Source organism: Suncus etruscus, chromosome 13, assembly GCF_024139225.1.
Source record: "Suncus etruscus isolate mSunEtr1 chromosome 13, mSunEtr1.pri.cur, whole genome shotgun sequence".
Taxonomy (NCBI): Eukaryota; Metazoa; Chordata; class Mammalia; order Eulipotyphla; family Soricidae; genus Suncus; species Suncus etruscus.
The window spans coordinates 18,957,501-18,970,857 of record NC_064860.1 but is presented as its reverse complement, the minus strand read 5'-3'; the positions used below and the strand labels follow the sequence as shown (position 1 = coordinate 18,970,857).

The following is a 13,357-nucleotide window of genomic DNA, read 5'->3' as shown; positions in this document are numbered from 1 at the left end:
AAAAAAAAAAGGAAGGGGCATCGTCCACTTACCATTATGCTCCCTTCAGACATCTCTTCCAGCCCCAGTAAATATTTGAAGGTGTGAACCCTACAGCATGCAACTTCTAGGGGTCATTCCAACAATAAAAAGGTGCAGGTTTGAGTTACGTTGTTTCAATTAAAAGCAAAAGACTTGATAGTTTGTGTCCATTATAGGTCAAAATAAACTTTTTCTTGAAAACCTGACAACTAAAACACCATTTACTATGTAATAATTATATATTTATACAGATAAAGAGCATATATATGTTTGTGTATTATTGAAAAAAAGAACAAATTTGTAACATGAATGTCCTATTGCAAAAGTTTCTGTGACTTTTTTTTTCCATGTTGAGATAAAACTACTCTCCAACTCAATGTTAAGTCCCTAATTACAGAATGACTTGATGTAAAGAAAACATTTTGATTTGCTGGTATAACATAACCATATATTTAACTAGAGAATAGTTTAACCTGTTCCTTGGTGTGTATATAGATATAATACTAAACTATACTGATTTACAAACTTTATCTTCTCAGAACTGGAACCATCTCATAGAAAGATATCCAAAACTATTAGTCTATTGTGTTATTTTCACCAAGTTCTAATGAACTTCACAAATCTGTTTGGTCTTTCATGAGTACAAAAATATTTTGCCTAATTTGTTTTTCCATTACTTCACAGAGTAATAAAGTAATATCTAAAATGTTATTACCAGAAACAATACAGGGTTGTATAATTATTAGAAAGTGCATTTCGTGAAATGATATTAAGGAATAGCAATTACCACATGTTAAGTCAGACAATTCAAGGAAAAGACATATGAGTGCTAAGGTAACTATTGCCAAAAACATTTTTGCTCTGAATCCTGTATTTTGAAGGGCATTTCCACCATTTAATTCATTGAGATAATTCTTCCCATTATATAAAGTAATTTTAAAGTCACTGCACTGTAGATGTATTGACTTTCCCTTCCTAAAAATGAATCCACTGGTGCTAGAGAGAGAGTTCCATAGGTAGTTGTATAGTGGTGTAGTACCATGTGCAGTTGTCTTGCACATGACTGACCCTGATTTGATCACCAGGACTCCATATGGCCCACCAAGTACTGCAGGACTGATCCCTGAGCATAGAACCAGATGTAATCTCTGAATACAACTGGGTATGACTCAAAAACAAAACAAAAAAGAGAATGTTTTGAGACTCAGTGATATAATTCAAGAGGTGGAGAACAGGTCTTGCTTCTGGGGTCTATCCCAGCATTCCATAGCCCCCCAAACATCACTCTGAGCATCACTGGTTGTAGACCTTACAACTAACAACCCCCCAAGATGTTTTCTGGCATTAATAATAACCAATGATATCGCCATATTATATTCATTTACTTCTAACATCTAGCTCAGCCATGTAATCATGTGACAACATGCATATTACTATATAAAATATTATGGTGTCATTTACTTGGCACTTGCATAAGGGTAATCAGATATATATGGGGAATATAAATGGTGATAGCAGTAATGTTTACTGCATAATATGGTCATCTATTTACTGGCAATCTGGGTTTCTCCCCATTTTATTAGCTTGCATGGTTACAGAATAGAGTAGTTTTTGTCCAGTTTAAAGATGAACTAAGTCAGTTCAAAGATGCTGAGTAAATTGGCCAGTTATAAGATTAGTGAAGCCATGATCTCTACTGGTCTCTGTAGTCACAGAGCTTGGGGTCAGTTTGTTTTCAATGCTGCCAGCCAACAGACTCAACGCAAGTCCACTGAATTAAGACTCCTTTTTAAGGTTTTAAGTGCTGAATAGATAGATACCTCATGACATAGAGATTTGCTTTCCACTACAGCCCTGGGTCAGACCTGCTTTCATTGTATCTTGTCTAACTGAATGGCTGCCACAGACAGCTTTGAGGAAATAATTGTAAACATAGAATTGGACAGCATTTATCCATGGACAATACAGAAACTATTGTGTTCTTATCTGTCAAAGGAAAATCCAAGGAGGGTTTAATCATTGGCTTGTAATCTCAGGCTCTAGAGAAGCAGAGAAAAAAATCCCCCAAACCTTCTCCCCCCCCCCAAACACACACCACCATGCTTGAATTTTGTTTGTTCCAATATTTGTCTTCATTTTTTTCTGTTAAATTCTACAATCAACTGTTTTTTTGCCCTTCAGTTCTTTAAATCTTCCTTAAACCTTTGGTGCTTGCTGCTTTGGCTTTTGTTGTTGTTTTGTTTTATGACAAAGATTGGCTAACCACTGTATCTTTTCACTCCTGAGTCCCAGCATTCCTATGCTTATTTTTAAGTGTGGTGAGCTTTTTCTATATTTCCATCTTACCCTAATTGCCCAGGAAAACCACCTTCTGATGAGACCTTCTAAAGGGCCTTGTTTGCTAACCCTGCAAGTGCCCTCACTAAAATACAATCCCTTTGGCATTAGTATCCAGAAAAATAAAGGACAAAGAATTCTCTCTTTATACAGAAAGAATCCAATTCTCTGTTTATTTCTTAGGTTTGGAGCACATTTGAAATTGCTCAGTGTTCACTCCTGGCTCTGTGTTCAAGAATTACTCTTGGGCACAGCAGTAGAGCATTTGCCTTGCATGTGGCCAATCCAGGACGGACCTTAGTTCGATCCCCGGCATCCCATGTGGTCCCCCGAGCCAGGAGCAATTTCTGAGCGCATAGCCAGAAGTAATCCCTGAGCGTAACCAGGTGTGCCCCCCCAAAATAACTCCTGATCGTGTGTCTTATATGTGATATCAGGGATCAAACTGGGGTCAGCTTCATATATATACAAGTACCTTAACCCCTGAACTATCTCTCCAACCCTGATAATCACATTCTTAGGGGAGAAAGCAGGAGTGTGAGCCCCTCAAATTTAGCTGGTGTTTCAAACACTAGATGCTTTTCCCTAGAACTAGTCTGTAAAAATTGGGCAGTGAAACTCACCGGCACCAATCGATAAGTATAATTTGGAACTATGAGTCCTAATAATATCACTTTTTTGGAAACATGTCCTAGAACTATTCTTCTTTGGCTCCAAATAGAAACTCAGCTCACTGGTCTTTTGAAGCAGAAGGACAGGTTAGTAGAAAAAAATAACAGAAACCTAAATTCCTATCTTTTTGTGGTCTTCTAGAGATTATCCTCTGACTAGGGTTGAATATGGACTTTTCCTCTCTCACTTCCACCACTACCACTGGTTTTATTTGAATAAGAGCTTTTGTAGATTACATGTAACAGTGTCCCCCACAGGAAAAGCTATCTGGTGATGCCGAATCGAATTTACATTCAAATGTTGCCAGATCTGTTTTGGGCCCTCATCAAATGCCAGCAGTGCTATGCTGCCACCAGAGGGCAGAGTTTGACTTCAAACATGGTGGCTCCAGAGCTAAAGCCACTCTGAAGGGCCATTACATCCCTGAAAAATCCTCTCATGAATCTAAATTCACATTCTCTCTTCCAATGTCTCTGCCCAATCTTGGGATCCTGAGCACAACTTAGAGGATATTAAGATGATCTGATCCCACAACTATTGTAATAGTTGGAACTATTGGAATAGTCAGTTTGGAATCCCAAAATTGCTATCACACGCTCACCATGACCTTGTGCGGATGAGGACAAGGGACTGGTGTGAATGATCTGGCACAATTTTATTTTTGGAGGCATCTAAGTTTCTTTGGAACCTAAAAGTATCATTCATAAAACAATTTGGCAAGGTCACTTGCGGGCAAAATTGCTCCTTATGAAAAAAGGGAAAAAATTAAGAAAAGATTCTTGAAGCTTCAGAAGGCAGTGTAAAGCTTTATTCTTTAAGACTCAGTTTCCTTCTCTAAGAAAGGAGATAATGGTCTAAGAAAAGATATCATGGTATTGTCCTTCAAAGACATATTTATTTATTATAGTCACCATAGCAAAGTCCCTCCAGTTGGTGCCCCATGAAATAGAAATGTCTGTTGTCCAGGAAGCTAGAAATTCAAGATCAGGGTGGTGGAAACAGGTCAAGATTGACTTCTGTTGATACTTGTTTTCTTGGCCTTGACTTATGTTTTCTTGGTCTTGCATTATGTCTTTACATGTACTTCATGCTGTATGCTCTTCCTAGGACCTCTGCTTCAAGAACACAAGACAGGAATAAATCTACCCAGGGGTGTGTGTATTCTTTGTTTCAGACATGTATTCTGCATGGAGATCATCCAACTTCATTACTTTTGGAAAGACCCAGTCTCCAAATAGGGCCATTTTAGGTATTTGAGCTTCAGTTGATGAATTTGGTGATCAGAAGACACAGATGCATCCTTAACAGTTGAGGACTATTTGTAGAATAAAGATAGGCACATAGAATTTCTAGTCATCATCACTCATAATACCATTGCTAACGGTAAATTATCTGACAACAATTAGACAATCATCTCACACCAGGAAGAATGGCATGGATCAAAAAAGTTGGAATCTATCAGTGTTGGCAGGGAGATGGTGAGAAAGAAACCAAATGAAAATATTTTAGCAGCAGGCACTTGAGTTGTTTATTGGAGTTGGTTTGCCTATTAATCATCATTGTCAACTTTTAAGCCAGATATCCACTTTAAAAAAAATAGGACAGAGGACAGTGGTTTTTAAACTTTCCTCTGCATCACAGTCGGTGGGAAAGCTCCTTAAATCCTAACTGATCAGTTCCCAACCTCTGGGCTACTGTTGATTTGGTAGCTCTGGGACAGGACACCAATCTGAAAGACTCAGGAATTCCCAGATCTGGTAAAACACTGTTGCTCCAGAGACTACATTTTCAGAAACTTTGCTAGAAGGACTAAGTACTGCATTTGGGAGGCCCCACTCCTTAACTTGGCACTAACATGCACCTAGTTTCAACCATGATGTGCTGAAAACAGAAGAAAGCATACTCTGAATTTTGAAGATTTTTGTACCCAAACAGAACATAAAATAGGTCTATAATTTTTATTTTGACTGCAGTATTGAAATTACAATGTGTGGGTTAAATAAAATATGCAATACTAATTAACTCCATCTGTTTCTTTTTCTTTTTTTTTCTTGGTTAAATGTAGCTACTAGGAAAAAGTTAAATGTAGCTACTAGCAAGAGTTTGTCCTTTGAAGTGGCTCATATTAATTATCTCTCTTATTCTCTCTCTCTCTCTTTCTCTCTCTCTCTCTCTCTCTCTCTCTCTCTCTCTCTCTCTCTCTCTCATGCTTTGGACCAGTTGTGGTCAGGATTTACCTTTACCTCTGTGTTCACTCCTGACAGTATGTGGTGCCACGAATAAAACCTGGGTTGACTATATGCAAAGCAAGAATCTAATTTGCTATATTCTCTCTGGCCTCTTTTTACTGACATTAAACCCAAATAATAAAGAAATAGAGAATACAAATCTCCAAGCCTGCAAATACTTTGAGGGGCAGAGAAACTTTATTTGTAAGTTAGTCAGAGCCTTAAGGGTCTCTTTGTGCTATCACAGGTATTATACATAGAATTTTTGAATATATCTATTCTTTTACTTTTATTGCTATACTAACAGCTTCTTTGTTTTCATTCTCCTAGATTTCTAAATGAAAAAAAAAAACTTTATTCTTCTTTAAAAGTTCTGAGTCTCCTGTCCCTAAAACCATCTCACTTCTCCTTTTATTATAAATGGGCTATATTTTGAAGAAGTTTATTTTCCAAAGACTTCACAATTTTACCTCTAACAATCTATAAAAGAGAAGTGAAAATCAGTGTGAGAATTCTATTCTTTTTTTTTTTTTTTTTTTTTTTTTTTTTTTTTTTTTTTTTTTTTTGTTTTTGGTTTTTGGTCACACCCGGTGGTGCTCAGGGGTTACTCCTGGCTCTATGCTCAGAAATAACTCCTGGCAGGCATGGGGATCATATGGAAAGCTGGGATTCAACCAACATCTGTATTGGATTGGCTGCATACAAGGCAAACGTCCTACCACTGTGCTATTTCTCCAGCCTCTACCTTAGTTTGTTCTTAACATGGCTACTGAAAGCTTTTTAATACATATAACTCCAACTATATTTCTACTGGATAGCTCCAATCCAAAAAGATTAGAAAAATCTCTTTATACCAGAATACAAAGAACGTATATAAAATCCAATTAGAAATCTATATGCTTAACCATATCATTTGTACACGAAATTATTTTTCTAAATAAATTTTTCTAAATTATTTTCTTTTTTTTTTTTTTTTTTTTTTTTTTATTTAAACACCTTGATTACATACATGATTGTGTTTGGGTTTCAGTCATAAAAGGAACACCACCCCATCACCAGTGCAACATTCCCATCACCCAAGTCCCAAATCACCCTCCTCCCCACCCAACCCCCGCCTGTACCCTAAACAGGCTCTACATTTCCCTCATACATTCTCAATATTAGGACAGTTCAAAATGTAGTTATTTCTCTAACTAAACTCATCACTCTTTGTGGTGAGCTTCCTGAGGTGAGCTGGAACTTCCAGCTCTTTTCTCTTTTGTGTCTGAAAATTATTATTACAAGGGTGTCTTTCATTTTTCTTAAAACCCATAGATGAGTGAGACCATTCTGCGTTTTTCTCTCTCTCTCTGACTTATTTCACTCAGCATAATAGATTTCCATGTACATCCATGTATAGGAAAAATTTCATGACTTCATCTCTCCTGACAGCTGCATAATATTCCATTGTGTATATGTACCACAGTTTCTTTAGCCATTCATCTGTTGAAGGGCATCTTGGTTGTTTCCAGAGTCTTGCTATGGTAAATAGAGCTGCAATGAATATAGGTGTAAGGAAGGGGTTTTTGTATTGTATTTTTGTGTTCCTAGGGTATATTCCTAGGAGTGGTATAGCTGGATCGTATGGGAGCTCGATTTCCAGTTTTTGGAGGAATCTCCATATCGCTTTCCATAAAGGTTGAACTAGACAGCATTCCCACCAGCAGTGGATAAGAGTTCCTTTCTCTCCACATCCCCGCCAACACTGTTTATTCTCATTCTTTGTGATGTGTGCCATTCTCTGGGGGTGTGAGGTGGTATCTCATCGTTGTTTTGATTTGCATCTCCCTGATGATTAGTGATGTGGAACATTTTTTCATGTGTCTTTTGGCCATGCGTATTTCTTCTTTGTCAAAGTGTCTGTTCATTTCTTCTCCCCATTTTTTGATGGGGTTAGATGTTTTTTTCTTGTAAAGTTCTGTCAGTGCCTTGTATATTTTGGAGATTAGCCCCTTATCTGATGGGTATTGGGTGAATAGTTTCTCCCACTCAGTGGGTGGCTCTTGTATCCTGGGCACTATTTCCTTTGAGGTGCAGAAGCTTCTCAGCTTAATATATTCCCATCTGTTAATCTCTGCTTTCACTTGCTTGGAGAGTGCAGTTTCCTCCTTGAAGATGCCTGTAATGTCCTGTAGTGTTTTGCCTATGTGCTGTTCTATATATCTTATGGTTTTGGGGCTGATATCGAGGTCTTTAATCCATTTGGATTTTACCTTTGTACATGATGTTAGCTGGGGGTCTAAGTTTAATTTTTTGCAAGTGGCTATCCAATTGTGCCAACACCACTTGTTGAAGAGGCTTTCCCTGCTCCATTTAGGATTTCCTGCTCCTTTATCAAAAATTAGATGGTTGTACGTCTGGGGAACATTTTCTGAGTATTCAAGCCTATTCCACTGATCTGAGGACCTATCCTTATTCCAATACCATGCTGTTTTGATAACTGTTGCTTTGTAGTACAGTTTAAAGTTGGGAAAAGTAATTCCTCCCATATTCTTTTTCCCAATGATTGCTTTAGCTATTCGAGGGTGTTTATTGTTCCAAATGAATTTCAAAAGTGTCTGATCCACTTCTTTGAAGAATGTCATGGGTATCTTTAGAGGGATGGCATTAAATCTGTATAATGCCTTGGGGAGTATTGACATTTTGATGATGTTAATCCTGCCAATCCATGAGCAGGGTATGTGTTTCCATTTCCGTGTGTCCTCTCTTATTTCTTGGAGCAGAGTTTTATAGTTTTCTTTGTATAGGTCCTTCACATATTTAGTCAAGTTGATTCCAAGATATTTGAGTTTGTGTGGTACTATTGTGAATGGGGTTGTTTTCTTAATGTCCATTTCTTCTTTATTACTGTTGGTGTATAGAAAGGCCATTGATTTTTGTGTGTTAATTTTGTAGCCTGCCACCTTGCTATATGAGTCTATTGTTTCTAGAAGCTTTTTGATAGAGTCTTTAGGGTTTTCTAAGTAGAGTATCATGTCATCTGCAAACAGTGAGAGCTTGACTTCTTCCTTTCCTATCTGGATTCCCTTGATATCCTTTTCTTGCCTAATCGCTATAGCAAGTACTTCCAATGCTATGTTGAATAGGAGTGGTGAGAGAGGACAGCCTTGTCTTGTGCCAGAATTTAGAGGGAAGGCTTTCAGTTTTTCTCCATTGAGGATAATATTTGCCACTGGCTTGTGGTAGATGGCCTTCACTATATTGAGAAAGGTTCCCTCCATTCCCATCTTGCTGAGAGTTTTGATCAAGAATGGGTGTTGGACCTTATCAAATGCTTTCTCTGCATCTATTGATATGATCATGTGGTTTTTATTTTTCTTGTTATTGATGTTGTGTATTATGTTGATAGATTTACGGATGTTAAACCAGCCTTGCATTCCTGGGATGAAACCTACTTGATCGTAGTGGATGATCTTCTTAATGAGGCATTGAATCCTATTTGCCAGGATTTTGTTGAGGATCTTTGCATCTGCATTCATCAGTGATATTGGTCTGTAATTTTCTTTTTTGGTAGCGTCTCTGTCTGGTTTAGGTATCAAGGTGATGTTGGCTTCATAAAAGCTATTTGGAAGTGTTTCTGTTTGTTCAATTTCATGAAAGAGTCTTGCCAAGATTGGCAGTAGTTCCTCTTGGAAAGTTTGATAGAATTCATTAGTGAATCCATCTGGACCTGGGCTTTTGTTTTTCGGCAGACATTTGATTACTGTTTTAATTTCATCAATGGTGATGGGAGTGTTTAGATATGCTACATCCTCTTCCTTCAACCGTGGAAGATTATAAGAGTCCAAGAATTTATCCATTTCTTCCAGGTTCTCATTTTTAGTGGCGTAGAGTTTTTCAAAGTAGTTTCTGATTACCCTTTGAATCTCTGTCATATCAGTAGTGATCTCTCCTTTTTCATTCCTGATACGAGTTATCAAGTTTCTCTCTCTCTCTTTCTTTGTTAGCTTTGCCAGTGGTCTATCAATCTTGTTTATTTTTTCAAAGAACCAACTTCTGCTTTCGTTGATCTTTCGGATTGTTTTTTGAGTTTCCACTTCGTTGATTTCTGCTCTCAGCTTTGTTATTTCCTTCTGTCTTCCTGTTCTTGGGTCCTTTTGTTGAGCATTTTCTAGTTCTATTAGCTGTGTCATTAAGCTACTCAGGTAAGCTCCTTCTTCCTTCCTGATGTGTGCTTGCAAAGCTATAAATTTTCCTCTCAGTACTGCTTTTGCTGTGTCCCATAAGTTCTGAGAGTTTGTGTCTTTATTGTCATTTGTTTCCAGGAACCTTTTTATTTCCTCCTTGATTTCATCTCGGACCCACTGGTTATTGAGCATGAGGCTGTTTAACTTCCAGGTGTTAAAGTGTTTCTTCTGAGTCCCTTTGGAGTTCACAAATAATTTCAGAGCCTTGTGGTCAGCGAAGGTAGTCTGCAAAATTTCTATCCTCTTGATCTTATGGAGGTATGTTTTATGTGCCAGCATGTAGTCTATCCTGGAGAATGTCCCATGTACATTGGAGAAGAATGTGTATCCAGGTTTCTGGGGATGGAGTGTCCTATATATATCCACTAGGCCTCTTTCTTCCATTTCTCTCCTCAGGTCTAGTATATTCTTGTTGGGTTTCAGTCTGGTTGACCTGTCCAGTGTTGACAAAGCCGTGTTTAGGTCCCCCACATTTATTGTGTTGTTGTTGATATTATTTTTCAGATTTGTCAGCAGTTGTATTAAATATTTTGCTTGCCCCTCATTCGGTGCATATATGTTTAGGAGAGTGAATTCTTCCTGCTCTACGTACCCCTTGAATAATATAAAATGTCCGTCTTTGTCCCTTAGAACCTTCCTGAGTATAAAGTTTGCATTATCTGATATTAGTATGGCCACTCCAGCTTTTTTTATGGGTGTTGTTTGCTTGGATAACTTTTCTCCAGCCTTTTATTTTGAGTCTATGTTTGTTCTGACTATTCAGGTGCGTTTCTTGTAGGCAGCAGAAGGTTGGATTGAGTTTTTTGATCCATTTAGCCACTCTGTGTCTCTTAACTGGTGCATTTAGTCCATTGACGTTGAGAGAAAGAATTGTCCTGGGATTTAACGCCATCTTATTTCAAAATTTGGTGTGTCTTTTGGGTTGTCTTGTCTTAGATTAGGTCTTTCAGTTTTTCTCTTAAGACTGGTTTTGTGTCTGTGAAGTTTCTGAGCTGTTTTTTTTGTCTGTGAAACCATGTATTCTTCCATCAAACCGGAAAGTGAGTTTTGCTGGGTATAGTATACTGGGTGAAGCATTCATTTCATTCAGTCTTGTCACAATATCCCACCACTGCTTTCTGGCATTGAGCGTTTCTGGTGACAGGTCTGCTGTAAATCTCAGGGAAGCTTGCTTGAACATGATTTCCCCTTTTGATCTTGCTGTTTTCAGAATTCTGTCTCTATCTGTGGGATTTGTCATTGTGACTAGGATGTGTCTTGGGGTGGTTTTTCTGGGGTCTCTTTTGGTTGGTACTCTTCGGGCATGCAGGATTTGATCACATATATTCTTTAGCTCTGGAAGTTTCTCTTAATGATGTTCTTGACCATTGATTCTTCCTGGAAATTTTCTTCCTGGGTCTCTGGGACTCCAATGATTCTTAAGTTGTTTCTGTTGATCTTATCATAGACTTCTATTTTAGTCTGTTCCCATTCTTTGACTAATTTTTCCATTGTCTGCTCATTTGCTTTAAGTTTTTTGTCCAATCTCTCCTGCTGTATGGAATTGTTATGTATCTCATCTTCCACAGCACCAAGTCTATTCTCAGCTTCTGATACCCTGTCCCAGAGCTTATCCATTTTTGTCATTCACTTCGTTTACTGAGTTTTTCAGGCCTGTTAGTTGACATGTTATTTCAGTTTGGTGTTTTGTCATTTCTGCCTTCATATTTTCTTGGTTCTTATTAGTGTTCTGTTCAACTCGATCCATGGTTTCTTGGAGTCTGTTGAGCACCTTCCATATTGCTAGTCTAAAGTCCTTATCTGAGAGGTTGATTAGTTGTTCAGTCATTATCTGGTCCTCAGAATTGTCATCTTCATTCTCTATGTCTGATGCTGGCCTGCGCTGTTTCCCCATTGTCACATTTGTATTGTGGGTTTTTCTACGTGTTGTAGTGGTATTCATTGTCTATATGATGTAGGCAGCACACTCCTCTGGCTCCTCCCTTTCTGGATGGGCTGAGTTGCCTCTAAGGGAGGGGAGTCCTCCGTGGATGAAGCCTCACACTGGGTCAAATCTTAGGCCCGAGCATGTAACAGAGAAGACAGTCCAGAGAGAAATGTTTGCTTCTGTGATATAGCGCCGTTCTTAGTGTGATTTTTCCTTCTTGTTGCAATGGAGTTCTTTCCTTAGAAAGAGTGCACGGCCGCGTAGCGAAGCGGAGCGGCCGTGCTCCTCTGAGCCTCTTTTTGCCCCACTCGCAAGAGTTTCACGCAAGAGGACAGTAGACAGACATAGACAGGTCACACTCACAGTCTTTCACAGCTGAGCCCCAATGGGCCGGTGTACTTTCGCGGATTTTCCCCGCCTGGTGTCACACACAGGGAGCCAGCTTTTGCAAAGGATAGCCGGTTTTTATGCTCTGAAGTCCCTCCCTGAAAATGGCGTCTGGGCGAGCGAGGTTTCTGGAGGCTCTTTTTGCCCCACTCGCAAGAGTTTCACGCAAGAGGACAGTAGACAGACATAGACAGGTCACACTCACAGTCTTTCACAGCTGAGCCCCACTGGGCCGGTGTACTTTCGCGGATTTTCCCCGCCTGGTGTCAAACACAGGGAGCCAGCTTTTGCAAAGGATAGCCGGTTTTTATGCTCTGAAGTCCCTCCCTGAAAATGGCGTCTGGGCGAGCGAGGTTTCTGGAGGCTCTTTTTGCCCCACTCGCAAGAGTTTCACGCAAGAGGACAGTAGACAGACATAGACAGGTCACACTCACAGTCTTTCACAGCTGAGCCCCACTGGGCCGGTGTACTTTCGCGGATTTTCCCCGCCTGGTGTCACACACAGGGAGCCAGCTTTTGCAAAGGATAGCCGGTTTTTATCGAGAATTCTATTCTTAATGTTTTACTTGTGTATGACTGGTGAGAGAGAGAGACCGAGAGAGAGACAGAGAGATTATGTGATGTTATCTCTTATGACTCTAGAAAATGACTATCAACAGACACTTGAACAGGCTGGAGAGCAGTACTTTCTTCCCCACACTTTCTGCTGTCTCCATTTTTATAACACTATACTGTCATTTTAAAGAGTAAAGATGTTTAATGTATGCAAAGCTTCTTGAAAAAAAGTAATTCTGATAAAATCAAATAAACATGACTCTTATAGAAATCATTTTCCTAGGACCAAAGCCCACTTAACTTTTCAGGTCATAGATTAATATATCATTACAAAGAATTAAACCTAGTTATATATTGCTAGGGAATTTTCTGTCCTCTCCTCTTTACTGTCAGCTATATTTTAAAAAGTTGTATTTTTCTCACAAAGAATCTGAGAATAAGTTCCTTTTCGTATGAGTTATTTTGCAATAACATTTTAGACCATCTCTCTCAAAAGATGACATCATCTTGACTCCCTAACTGCAGGGCATGCTTTTTTAAATTCCCAGCAATGAACAAATCTGTCTTCACTCTTTTACCTGATATTGCTCATGAATAACACAGAGTGTGCCTAAAAGGTTCGTCATCTTTGGTTGTAATGGAGTGAAGCCAACTGGTCTACCTGCTGCATAATCCCATAACCTTGACCCTATTACTCTAGGATTCCAACCAGCTATCCAACGACTGTGCTTAGGAAACACTTCATTAACAGATTGTTCTATTGGAAACAATGGTGAATAACATAAAATAAATATGCAATATCAGAGAAGTTACTATATATATGGTCCTTAAATTCCTTGCAAGATTATTGAGGTTATCTCTCTCTTACTGTCTATCTCTCTCTCAAATACACACACACACACACACACACACACACACACACACACACTCCCCTTTCCCTTGGTTGACTAAGATTCTAATACTTTAAAATGTACCTGTGATTCCTTGGAGGAAATTCTATGTGT

At 38.8% G+C, this 13,357-nt stretch overlaps 1 protein-coding gene across 1 annotated transcript in view; it reads left to right on the top strand.

Moving 5' to 3' along the window:
- The window catches only part of AGTR1 (angiotensin II receptor type 1), a 48,975-nt gene that overhangs the window by 24,682 nt on the left and 10,936 nt on the right, over positions 1-13,357 (top strand). The gene's annotated exons all lie outside the window — the stretch shown is intronic.